Below are 14,116 nucleotides of genomic sequence, written 5' to 3' on the forward strand. Positions count from 1 at the left end.
CATATGGAGACCATATGTATAGGTAACCTTTGGAGGGTTTTCTTTTTTTTTAGATTCCTGTCTAATGCCAAAATGTGCACAAACAGCACAGCATAAAACCCCATAAAGCAAAGCCTTTAAAAATTCTTGAAATTATCAAGGGATGTCACATATTAGAGGAAATAATATTAAAAAAACCTGGGTTTTTGGGGGGTTTTTTGGTAAGAAATTCAGTTGACCTGCCTCACTTTCTAAGCAAATGTAGTACTACTACTCAAATCACCTCTGCTGAATCACTGACAGGAAAGAGAATTTGAAGAAAGAGAAGTGATATTTGGGGAGGTCACAAGAAAGATCAAGTGGGGTGTCACAGTTTGTAAGTTTATTTATTTATTTAAATTAGAATGTGAGGATGGGGGTGAGTGAGTGTGTATTTGTGTATAGTATATTAGTCAACAAATACTCATTACACTCCCATGCTAAGCAGGCACTGCAGCATTTTCTAGGAATATAAGATATATAAGATAGAGGGAGTCCTATCTTAGTGGTTAATAAAATAATTACACAAGTAAATGTGAATTTACAACTCTTTGCAGTTATTTGCAATGAGGGATCTGAATACATAAATATGGATACGTTTATGCATACAAGTATGCATGTGTGTATAAGTATATTATAAGGGGATTCAGCTCATTCTAGGGGAAGTGGGGTCTCATTTGAGAAGGAGACATCTGGGTGGACATTTTAAGTGTTAACTAATGTTAACTAGGCAATCTTTGGGTATGCATGTTTACAGGCATGGGGATGGGAAGGAGCTAGATGAGTCAGCACAACTGGAAGAGAACCAGCCAGTTGAAGCAGGGGGAAGGAGCAGGAGAACCAAAAGAGATGTGGCTAGAAGAGTCCGACCCGGCTGAGTTTCAAAAAATCAGGTGCACAGTTCTGGCCTTTGTCTTCAACAAAGCAATGGTAATCCGCCTAAGTGATGGTGGAGTCGAAGGAGCGACAGTTCTCCAATTTGTACTCTACAAGGGCTCCTCTGGCACCCTTGGAGGATGGGTCTGGAGGGGGAGCAATGTGGAATGCCAGGAGACTAGTTATAAAGCCCCTGCAGTTGTTTAGACAAAACACAGTGAACGCTCAGACTTGGCTGACGGTGGAAGGCAGCTTTGTCAGTCTACTTTGGGAGGTAACAATCAGTGGTGGCGTGAAGGCTGTGATATGCAGTTGAATGAGAGGGAATGTCAAGGATCAACCCCAGACAGGGAGCCGGGGAACCCTGGAGGTTTGGTATGAGATGGGCAGAGATCACAAGTTTGATTCTGACATGTTTCATCTGATGTTTCTTTAAGATAGACAAGAAGAAATGCCAAGTACACAGTTGTATCTACAAGTAGGGAACTTAGAAGAACTTTTTGAGCCATAGTTATATTTTCTAGAGTGCTCTAAATAAGACATATGTCAATAATTTCAAGGAATTCCTATTGGATAGCACTTTGCGTATGTATGTTGGGAAAATTTGAGATGAACTGAATTTCTGAGGTACGAGATGAGCAATCTCTGCTACTTGAGGAGAGTTCAACAATTTGCAAATCCGTTTCTATTCTGAATGTTGCTATAATTCCCTGATCTGCAAAATCTGAAAATCTGACTTTGCTAGACTTTGTAGCAAGTGAGACAGGCAGATAAATAAATAGACAGATAGATCACAAAAGTGATCATGTAAGTATAGGATTAATATATAAGAATCAGCACAACTCGAGCTCCAGCCATTAATAACCAGTGAGACTGTACAAGTGCCTGCAGTTGAATGCGAGCCCTGTCACAGAAGTAGAATCTCATTCCCTAACAGTAAAAATCCCTAATTGCAAACAGAGTACAAATATTACAGGTAAAAGAATGTTGATATTTTCTGCTTTTAGCCCAATAATATTACTAACACCTAAGTATATTTTAATACATTGAGAAAATTGATTTTGGGAGGAAATAAATTACCTGCATTCTAATTTAATGTTCAAAGAATGCCGCAGGAAAATAAAATTTATTTAGAGATGTTTCTAAAAAATTGTGTTTATGTTTCAATTTTGAATTTTTTTTAAAGCAAACACCATCATTTTACCTCAATCTTCACAGACTATTTGCTTAAAGTAACGTGTAACTATAGGTCAAGCTCTAATTCCCTCTGTGATACAAAAGAAAACAATAGAAATGACTACAAAGTGAAAATAAGCTTCTTGCTTTAGAAACTAATGAAAAATTAAGTATTACATTCTTCATTGAATTGATAATGTTGTCTTATTTTGTTTTCCCATTTTCATGAATATCTAATAGGAGCTTTTAAAATTTCTTTCACTACGTCAACTGGGTGTATTTTCCCTTGTCTTTATTTTTAGATGTTTTACTGATTTCTGAGAGAAGGGAGAGGGAGAGAGAGAAACATCAATGATGAGTGAGAGAATCTTTGACTGGCTGCCTCCTGCACACCCCCTACTGGGGACTGAGCTTGAAACCTGCACATGTGAGCTCACCTGGAATCAAACCGTGATCTCCTGCTTCTTGGGTCAGTGCTCAACCACTGAGCCACGCTGGCTGGGCTCCTTTCCTTACCTACATTCTTGAGTGTTTTAGATTTCAGTGTAGGGTGGTATTGAAGTAGTATAGTAAAAGGAGGCGCCATGAACCCAGTGACTGGGATGTATTGTATCTGTTTATTCTGACAACGAAGGTTTTCTCTTGTATACGAGAGTTAACAGTTCAAAGAGGAAGGAGGGCTTTGCTTTCAAAATCTTTGCCTTTATTCTACACAAGAATAAAAAGCATAACAGGAAAAAGCAGATATTCCAATAAAATTTCACTGCCTAGAACAGATCTTTGTGCTGCTCAAATGAAAGAAGCCCTTATTTTCCTTATCATCTCCACAATCCAAACACCTCAATTTCATCTTCTCTCAGTTCCCACTGCACCACTATACACTTATTAGAAATCGTAACAAAAGTCTACCAAATAAAGTTAGGGGTCAGCCTGAGGTTGAGTGCCTGGCCATTCAATTGACCAAGAAGCTTCCAGTAGGAATGAACAATACACAGCAAAACAATCATAGATCAAATTGTGTTGTATACAATTGCTGCTTCCCCTTTGTAGGAAAAGCTGCCTCTCTTGATTGGGTAAAACATTCCCTTCTTGTGATTGTGAGAAAGCAACTGCTTATTCACACACATACACACAATACCTTCAATTTTACCTGTTAAGGGTCTACATTAAAAAGCTTCTTTCTTTAAAAAGAGTAAGATATACAATGTTACAAAAGACATCTAAAATGGACAGGGAGTGGGAAGTAGCCTAAGAAAAAAATATCTTACTTATAACTTGGTAAATTCAAAATGCTTGATGTAGCCAATACTGAAATGACATTTCATATTAACTCTTTTTAAAAAAATTATCTTTATTGTTGAAAGTATTACAGATGTGCCCCCCCCCCCTTGATCCCCTGCACCCAGCCCTACAACTTTCATCAGGGCCAGACTATGCCTTAGAGAATATTCTGAGAAGGGCTCACATGTGTCATGATTTCTGGAAGAGGGGAGCGAGGTTGGATATGGGTGAGGAGGTGGAGCTGTCCTGCTTAATGAAAATTTTTCCAAATGTCCCATATAACATGCAATGTCCCACTGAACTAAACCTATACTGAATATCAACCTGTAGAACCTGCTACATAATCATAATTAAGCATTTTATAAGAATCTCCACCAAAAGCCCAGCGATTTACAATAAGGTTGCTGTGGTGAATGGTAATTCAATCATTTTGTATAATCTGTCTCCTAACTCTAGAATCGATAGACTACAATATTACTGGAAAATTTAAAAGGCAATACCAGCACTCAATCAATATTTTCATTTTGGCAATCTTTGATCTGCTATTACTGATAATATGGTGAGTCACCTGCAGAGTTCCTTGAAGTACAGTTCACATTAGTAATAACATGATAATGTTCCATAAAGTAGCTTTGGAATTTGGGGGGAAGTAGGTTAATAGTATGTACTCTCATGTGCACAGTATCATACTTCCACATTTTCTCCACTCTGAAAGTCTATAATTTGACCTCCCATATTTCCCCCATAACAATTACTATTATTTCCTTCTTTCTGTTATACACAAATAAGTCCAGTTTATAATTATCCTAACACCACTTTTAGTCTACACTTGTTCTTTCATTTGTCTGTACTTCTTCTATGGAATGTCTTCTGATTATTTTATGTTTTAAATCCAAATTTATTCATTATATATACACATGCAAATTGCTGACTTCTTTTTTTTAATATGTTTTTATTGATATCAGAGAGAGGAAGGGAGATGGAGACAGAGATAGAAACATCAATGATGAGAGAGGGTCATTGATCGGCTGCCTCCTACACAGCCCTCACTGGGGATTGAGCCCCAAACATGGGCATGTGCTCTGACCGAGAATGGAATCATGAACTCCTGGTTAATAGTTTGACACTCAACCACTAAGCCACGCTGGCTGGGCTGACTTCTTTAATACATGCTCCAGTGAAGTCATACCCAAACATTAGTGTAGGGAAATCACATTTTATTACAAATTACTTGTATTTTATTGCTCCTTTTCATTACAGATATATTCAGAAACTATATTATTAATGGATTTACTTTTCAGAACACTAAGAGAGTAACAAAAATAATTGTTATTAAAAAAATTAAAATTGGACAGATATGTGCAAAAAAATGCAACTAGACCACCAACTTACACCTTACACAAGAATAAACTCAAAAATGGGTAAAAGACTTAAATGTAAGTCACAAATCCATAAAACTCCTAGAAGAAAACATAGGCAGTAAAATCTCAGACATCTTTCGCAGCAATATATTTGCCGATATGTCTCTGAGGGGAAGGGAAACAGGAAAAAATAAATGGGATTACATCAAACTAAAAAGCTTCTGCACAACAAAAGATACCATCAACAAAATGAAAAGGGAACCCACAGTATGGGAGAACATATTCGCCAATGATTCATCTTATAAGGGGTTAATCTCCAAAATATATAAGGAAGTTATACAACTCAGTATCCGGAAGACAATCCAATTAAAAAATTGGCAAAGGACCTGAACAGACACTTCTCCAAAGAGGACATACAGATGGCCAACAGACATATGAAACAATGCTCAAGGTCACTAATCATCTGAGACATGCAAATTGAAACTACAATGAGTTATCACCTCAAACCTGCCAGGATGGCTACTATCAATAAATCAGCAAATAAGTGCTGGCGAGTGTGTGGAGAAAAGGGGACCCTAGTGCACTGCTGGTGGGAATGCAGACTGGTGCAGCCACTTTAGAAAGCAGTATGGAGGTTCCTCAAAAAATTAAAAATGGAGGTGCCTTATCACCCAGTGATCTCACTTCTAGGAATATATCTTAAGAATCCCAAAACACCAAAGAGAAAGAATATATGCACCCCTATGTTTATAGCACTGCTATTTACAATAGCCAAAATCTGGAAACAGCCCAAGTGTCCATCAGTAGATGAGTGGATAAAAAAGCTGTGGGACATTTACACCATGGAATACTACACAGCTTTAAAAAAGAAGGATCTCTTACCTTTTGAGACAGCATGGATTGGTCTGGCGATTATTATGCTAAGCAAAATAAACCAGCTACAGAAAGACAAATACCATATGATCTCACTAATACGTGGACTCTAATGACACGTGGACAAATAAACTGACGAACAAAATAGAACCAGAGGCATGGATACATGGAACAGACTGACAAACGTCAGAAGGGACAGGGGTGAAGGGACTGAATAAAGGAAGGTGAAGGGATAAGCTAAAGAACACATATGCATAGCCCATGGATACAGACAGTAGTGTGGTGAGAGCCAAGGGAGGGGGACAGGGGCTGAGTGGAGGTGGGCAAATGGGGGGGAGGATGGGGAACACCTGCAATAGTGTCAACAATAAAAAAATTAAATTAAAAAAAAGAGGACAGGGCTATGGCATAGTGAACATTCAGTGAATGACAGAAGACAGAAAAATCACAAGCCTTCTGCATTTACCTCTGTACCACCTCATTTTGTGACTATGTTGTACAGTTGATATTGTGATGGCCAGAAAGAATTAACTCTCTTATCTAACTACCCAACTTACTACATGGGAGCTGGATGAAGAGTCAGGAAATCGGGTTTCTAGTTTCTGCTCTGCCACTAACCATCACTGTGACCTTGAGCAGCTCGCTGTGATCACTGTAGGCCCCCATTTCCTTAACTGTAAAACGAGGGCATTGAGATAAAGTATTTTAAGGTCTTTTCCAGCTTCATAACAAAATGCATAAATCTGATCCTAAGACCTAGGCACTGATCAGAAGAAACTGATTCTTCTAATAAACGTAAATAAAATATGTCCTCTGGGTCTCAATTATTCCAACCACATTTTTTCTTTTTAAAATACATGGTTTTGTCAAGTCTTTAAAAAATGCCATGCCTTATAAAAAACAAAACAAAAAAATGAGTCCTTAAGAAAGAAGTACCCATACACTTGAAGTAGTGAGCACATTTATCATGAGAACCTAGTTCTCATTCGGAAAGCGACATCCACTTTCCTATTACCATTCTGCTCACTGCTGTGGAAGTCACAGTCTTACTTTTTTGCTTTGAATTCTTGAATAAAAATGATCTTATCTGCTTCTCCAATCATATATTTTTGGCAGCTCTACACTTTTCCACAGAGGTTTTCTAAATTCTTTCTAATAGTTCACAAAACTAACAATTCAACAAAATCTATATACAACTGAACACTGAGCATAAACAAGGTGTTTAACAGCAAGTGTCATGGTGTGAATCAACTTCTTGCTCAACTAATTCTTTCATCCACTACCAATTTTGCCCTGGAGCTTTTGAAAAACACAATAGAAATCTGTTAAATTGGCAGTCTCCCTGAACTTAAACTATTTTATCTAACCAGGTCCACAGTCACAATAGATCCTTGAGAGTTTCTCTTTGATGAAATGTGCATGGCTTTGGAGCATAGGTGCAGAGATCAAATGGACCAAATCCCTTATTCTGATGGTGTCTTGCTGTTTCCTCTTTTGGAAAGTACATATGTAAGGCTTATGAATGTCACCTTCACACCTACACATTTGTCTGCTTTAGGAAAACCTCATACTTAAAAATCTAGTTTAGTAAGATTTATAAATTAGAATCTTCCCATTTGGTTTTCAGGAACACCCCGCTATCATGTTTTAAAAATATTAATCACCAGTTAGGTATAAATTGGGATTGCATTTCTCATATTTGGATTAAAGGATTTTATGTTTTCTGGGAACATGTCTAATTCTTAAGACATATTCATTAACTAGATATACAACTAAGTCCTGATTATCTTCCTGTGAATTATATACAATCTACTACACAGTTGTCATACCAGGTTTGCTTATTTCTGTCACCCAGCTCGTTTCTGGGCAGGCTGCCCACCTTCTCCATTCCCCATAAATTGGTTTTGATGTTTGAGGTGTGTAAGCTCATTTTAAAATTAACCTAAACAAAACAAAATAATTAGAAAGGCAACTTGCCCCAAATAACAACGAAAATCTATTTTAAACCAAACATGTAATACATTCCAAAGACAAACACAAATGACTTTTTAAATAACCATGATTTGGGGTTATCTTTGCCCCTACTGCTCTCATTAACATGAATAATTCAGGGTGCTTACTATACATGGTGAAACTTCTTCCCCTCAATAATTCATTTTTAGTATATAGAAAAATAAGATATAACACATCTTTATGTATTTCCAAATGTTTAAATTAGGCCATATTTTTAAGGGCAACTTTACTTTAAAAAGTTTCTAAAGTTTGGGTTCATTCTTTTTAATGCTATCTTGGTAGTAAGTAGGGGGAATCCTATACTTTCAAGACAAGGGCAATATAGAGCAGTATAGCAGATAAGAAGGGGAAGCCCCAGATTTTTTGGTTGATAGTCTTCAAGTAAGTATCAATTATGCACAAAGTGTAAACAAGATTGCCAATATCTTTCTCTTCAAAACTATGAATGTGCATTGGGGCATTACATCCAGATTTGAGCAAAAAGAATTTCCCAACATTCTGGCTACAGTAAAGGAACAACATATTATACAACGTAATTCTGAATAGTAAAAATATCCTAACATTGCAGTTTTAGCTAACATTCCGAAATGGGAAAGCATGCACGATGGAAGGTAAGGTTGGACTGAATACCTCAATCTTTCTTGAATGATGACTTGAACCAAATGAAGGGTGTGAAACTATCTGCTGATTGTATATAAACTCACCCAGATTCCCAAGCATGAATATAAAGAATACTACACAATTTATTCATATCCTATGTAAAATATCCTATGTTATTCATACCCAATATTTGTATGTGAATGATGTGTACATCTCAGGTCTACTTAATTTAGGGTTTGGAATATTAAATTGGTCTCCTATTTTGTAAGTTATTCCTGGGAAGATATTCCCTCCTTCTGGAAACCACACTAATTTTCTGGATTATGGGGCTGTTTAGTGCATGCTTCAGAGCACCAAATGCTATCCTTGTAACCAGAAAGAAAGGGAAAGTACCACCAGGAGGAGGCTTCAGCTGCACTAAGTCTCAGCTCCTCTCTGGTAAAAAGATGGAGGAAAAACGCAATCAGCTGTCACTGGAGTACACACCTGTCTTGGCCAAAGGCTTTAACACTTTTTTGACTTCCCCTTTCATTGAAAATAAAGAGAAGGGAGCTTATAGTGTAATAAGCCAAACACAACAGTTGCTGAACCTGGGCCAACATCAGATACCATTACAGCTTTGGGGATGTTCATGGAAATGCATGAAATGAGGATGTATGTTTTGATACCTGTGAAAATAAAACATTTCAATTTAAGTGAGTGGGAGAGAACAGATGGTTGGTAATGATTTAAAACACTGATGTTTTTGGACTGTCACCAAGCCTCTGTGTTTAAAAAAAAATGTGGTGTGTAGTCAGTACATACCAACATCTATCTTCAAGGTGCTCATTTTCTGGAAGGTGCTAATGTAGTAAAGCAGATAAAAACCTAGTAAGGCAAGAGGAAAATTCTTGTCATTTTTCCAAGGCCTTTAATGTGTGCTATTTCTTATTGACTATATTCAATCAAAATGTTATCTGTGCGATGAGGGGATTTTCATTTCCTCCCAATAACTAGTCAATTCTAAGTGTCTAGGTATGGTATTCTATTGTAATGCATCAGGTAGAACTGTAATTTTGTTCTGTATATTTGATTCACATGGAGTGAAGCCCTTTAAAACCCTCTGAGCAATAATAATAAAATCTGATAGTTCAGGGTACCCTTGACCATGAAAAACAATGCCATTCTCCTTATCCTCAATTGATAGGCATATGGTGTTGCGATAATGTGGGGGAATTGGCAGGTGCCGGGCTACTGAATCAGGAACACATAAATGTTAAATACAGTCACACTGTATTTTGGTGTGTAGATGTGAGTCTAAAAGAAGCCCACGTCCTTTAAACGCAGTGTAATAGTAATAGTACAGATAAAATTATATATAGAGAGATTAATGAAATGTTTGAGGTTAAAGTGAAGAAAAATAAACATTGGTAAATAATATTCTTTTTAAAAAAATCTGTAATCCTCACTCGAGGATATTTTTTATTGATTTGAGAGAGAGATAGAGAGAAACGTCAATGTGAGAAACATGGATCAGTTGCCTCCCCTACTCGCTCCCACTGGGGATGGAACCCACAACCCAGGTATGCGCGCTACGGCGAAATCAGACCAGAAACCTTTTGGCGTAGGGGACGACGCTCCAACCGACTGAGCCACCCGGCCAGCGCAATAATATACTCTTAAGTACTATAAAAACTGCAAAAAAAAAAAAAAGAAAGAAAAAAGTCATATTAAACAGCCATGGTGTTTTGATTTGGTTCTGATCACATAAAGGGGGGAAAACCGTCACAGAAACACACACACTATTACTTGCCCTGCCTTTGGAAACCCTGGGAGTTCCTCGGGAACAGGCCGCCTGCGGGAGGGAGCGGGGGACCTGCGGGCGCGGGGAGGCGCAGCGGCAGCTCTAGCTCCGCACCTGCGAACTTAGTTGGAAATAACTCCCGACAGGCATCAACCGTAACACCTTTTAGCCTCCCGTCAGAAAACACGCCGCCAGGCAGGACGTTCAAACGGAGCGGAAGAGGGAGCAGGTAGCCGCGGAAAAGTGAAGGCAGCGCCGCCCCCCGCCCCCCAACCCCTCCGCATTTCTCCCACCGCCACGCCGAGCTGGGCCGCGACCCCCTCAGGGCTCCCCAGGGAAGGCGGCCTTAGCGAGGTCTCCGACTTTGGGACCCACGCAGAAACGGCCCCTCGGCAGAAATGCCCATCTTTCTGCCAAACGCGCTGGAGGACCGGATAAACCGGCCTCAGAAACTCAAGACTGTTCCTTACGGTGCCCTCTTTCCAACCCCCGCGTGCCCCAGTGGGGGCTGGCACCCGAATCCTGGAGGCCGGGGTGCCCCGCCGGCGCCCAGGAACCCAACGCCGGTAGGTGGCAAGTTCAGGCCTCCCAAAGGCTTCCTACCCCCTCCAGCTCCCGGACGCCCCTGCCCCCAGCACGTCCAGCAAAGTGAATGGAAGTGAAGTGGGGGCAAATACTGCGGGGCGGGGGCGGGGGGAGGCGGGGTAGAAAGGTGCCTCCGCAGCCCACAGGGGCCAAGTGCCTGGAAAGGTGAGGATGCGCTTCCCCGCCCGACCCGACCCGGCTCTGATCTTGGGTTCCGCACGGCGCCCCGCAACCTCAGCCCCTCCGACCTCGAACTTCCCCCGCCTGCCCCCACCCCCAAACGTGTCCCAGCCCAAGTGCGGTTACCTCGCGAGCGGCGAGCGGGGCGGAGACGAGCGGGAGCCGCAGGTACAGCTTTCCCAGGAGCGCAGCTTCTGCAGGAAACTTGCCCGCGCTCCGCAGCAAACTCTCGCGGGCGCCTCCCGCCGCCGGCCGCCGGGTGGGAAGGAGCGCGGAGCGGGGCGCGCGGGGCGCGCGGCGCGGGGCGGCCGGGGCGGCGCGGGGCGCGCGGAGGAGGGCGGCGCGGGGCGGCCGGGGCGGGCGCTCGCCTCGCGGGTGCGCCGGGCTGGGGCTGCGGCGCCGCCTCTGCTCTGCGGGTTCCCGCCGCCCCGCTCCAGCCGCCCCCGCCCCCGCCCCCGCCCCGCAGCTCCGCCTCCTGCTTTTTTATCTCCAACGTCTCCCTCCAGCCCGCCTGCCTTCTTTTTCTCCGCCTTTGTCGTTCCTCCTTCCTCTGAGTTTCTGGTCTTACCCCGGCTGGCGACTCGCGCTCCGTCCCAGCCCCGGGTCGGGCCCCGGGCTGCGGGCCCTCCGCCCCCGGGCGAGGAAGGGATTCTCCGCGCGGTCGGGTTGCGGACTCGCCTTCCCTCTTCGCCCGCCCTGGCTCGGGTTCATTCCCAAGTGTTGGAGAAACACCTGATGGACAAACCAGTAGGTGATGGCGAACACTGACTCCCAGATCTTAGACTTTCTCTCGCTTTACTGATTAAAAAATACGTACATGTGTTGATGATAAAAGTCAGTAAAGTGCCGCACGGAAATAGGTGCTGTGGGGGAGCGCGGAGCACAGTGGCCGCGTACAATAGAGGGGGGCCCCCGGGTCTCAGGCCACGCTTGTCAAAATCCACAAGCTCAAGTTGGCAGTTTGTAAAGGGCTTTGGAAAGACCCAGGTTAGGATAAAAACAGCAACAAAACACACACCAAAAAACCTTTTTTTTAATCATTAAAGGAAACAGTTCATTGAGATTTAAAAATTAGTTCCAAACATTATGCTAACAACCATTGGACCAAACTAGGGAAAATATAATTAACATAACCCTTGGTTGCTTACTTTGCACGCAGGCAGTTTCTATGAATTAAGAAAAAACACCTTTTTTTCTTCTTAAAGTAGCTAAGTGGTTAAAACTACCTCATTTTTACATTAGAATTTTCTTTTTTTCTTTTTCAAACAGATGTTATCAATTTCCTACATTTTCAGGAGGTCTTATTTTTATGAATGGCTTAGGAATAGCATCCGGTGGTAGTGAACTTTGGGTCAGTGAAGAAGTAACCATTACAGGACTTGTTTGCCCTATTCTGTTTTCTTTTAAACAGAACCTGATTTATTTATTTTTTTGTTATAAGAATTTTATTTTTTAATTTGTATGGGGCTGGTCGGTTTTTTAACATTTAACCCAGCGTCTGACTTCCCTGCAGCGAAGGTCTTTGTTCCTCACCAGAATGAACCTCTTTTCCTGCAGCTGGACTTTTAAAGAAACAAGGTAATGTTTCTGAGCTGTATTTAACTGGCAGGCAGTTGATGAGTGCTTGTTGACTGAACTAACCAATATTACTTAGTTTCTTTTGGGTTGGTCCCATGGGTGCCATCCCATGTTCTATGAACTCTTGGAGCTGTGACCGTCCATTACACCAGAGCAGTGAGGACATCCTAGCCAGGCTCAGAAGGTCTGCACTTTAATTCTTCGCTGCTGCAAGTCACACAACTTTTGTGGTCTGCGCATTCTCATTAGTAAAATAAAGGATTTGAGCGAGACTATCATTAAAACTCTATCATTTCTATTTTATTTTATTGTTTTAATATATCTTTATTGATTTCAGAGAAAGGAAGGGAGAGGGAGAGAGAGAGAGAAACATCAATGATGAGTCATTGATTGGCCCCCTCCTGCACGCCCCTGACTGGGGATCGAACCCCGATGGCCTGGATCCTAGGTTAATGCTCAACTGCTGAGCCACGCCCGACTGGGCAAAACTCTAATTTTTAAATTCTTGAAGCTTTTGTCGCTAATGGGGGAAAGTGGTCATGATCAGGTCAACTTCTGACTGAATTTGCTTGATAGATGTGCTGCTAGGTAATGCCAGTCTACTGCAGGACTTTCCAGTCTTTAGAATTAATTTCATTCATCTATCAGAGCAAATCAAACACTTAGAACTGTGAACCGTCTTCTAGTCCTAAACCTCTGTCCAAACCCGTTAAAGTATTTTTGATGACTAAGGAAACTGAATGTTGTTGTTATCCAAAGTTGATGAATGAAGGATCAAGGAATCACCTAAAATTGTGTACTGAGCATCAGTATACGACACATCTTCCCACTGCATTTGACTGGGAGTTATGTGGTTAAATGAAAATACCACTTTTTAAAATTTTGTAGTTAAACTAATTTAATTTTTACATAGTGAATTGTTTCTAAAACATTGGTTCACAGCATGTTTCCAAACTCTCCAGTCTATTAATTTTGTTTAGTTCTTTGAATTTCTTAAATGTTTAACTATTGACTGTTTCTTGGGCAAGTATGAAGCCTATGGATCATTGATCCTTTAATGTGTAGGTTTGTAACAATTATAGTCATAAAAGAAGTTTCTCTGTCAAATCTCAAGGTACATTTGATAGCAGAGTGCCTTTGTGGAAGGAAGAGTTCGTCACCACAGTGCAGATGACATTGGGGTAAGCTTAAGAAATGCAGTCAAACTTGACTTTGAAAATGTAGCTAATAGTGTAAAGAATGAGCCCAGTGAGCTGATAACATTTTATGGAAAAAAAGTGTATAAGGAAGACAGGGGTAGACGGGTAGGGAAGAGTAAGGAAGAGTACTTTCCTAGTGTCTGTATGTACAAAAAAGTTCCTTTAGAGCGTGGGTACAGCACTATTATGGGATAGCTCTTGCTATATTTGCCTTTGAGCGTTTCTTTAACCATGCAGTTCTCAGTGATGACTTGGCTTAATGAATGGCCAAACTAATTCAGCAGGAACGTATCAAGCACAATATACAAGGCCACATGGAGGTTGCAAATATCGCTAAACCATCTTATTTATGGTTCCAACTGTTTTGTTGAGGAAAATAAAGATATATTTACCTGGAAAGAAATTATTTTACAGGAGTCAGTAGAGGATATAGACCAGTAGCTGTACTGGTTTCCCCTTAAATTATCTTTCTCTTATTCTGTAGGGCAGGAGTAAAACAATAAAAATAATGAAAGGACATGATTTATGTTGATTCATGAGCAGGAGAACACAAGCTATCATACTGAACCAGAAGGGGAGAATGGCAGGACTCT

The 14,116-nt window shown here is 41.0% G+C and overlaps 1 protein-coding gene across 2 annotated transcripts in view; it reads right to left on the reverse strand.

Annotated features, from left to right (window-relative positions):
- The window catches only part of CHST9 (carbohydrate sulfotransferase 9), a 188,724-nt gene extending 177,747 nt beyond the window's left edge, over nucleotides 1-10,977 (reverse strand). Inside the window, exon 1 of one of the 2 annotated variants that reach the window (XM_087819023.1) lies at nucleotides 10,873-10,977. The gene's annotated coding sequence lies outside the window, so the exon portion shown is untranslated. The remainder of the gene's footprint in view (nucleotides 1-10,872) is intronic. The other variant, XM_087819024.1, reaches the window with a different exon arrangement.
- Between the last annotated feature and the right edge of the window lie 3,139 nt (nucleotides 10,978-14,116).

Source organism: Miniopterus natalensis, chromosome 7 (assembly GCF_054644295.1).
Source record: "Miniopterus natalensis isolate mMinNat1 chromosome 7, mMinNat1.hap1, whole genome shotgun sequence".
Lineage (NCBI taxonomy): Eukaryota > Metazoa > Chordata > Mammalia > Chiroptera > Miniopteridae > Miniopterus > Miniopterus natalensis.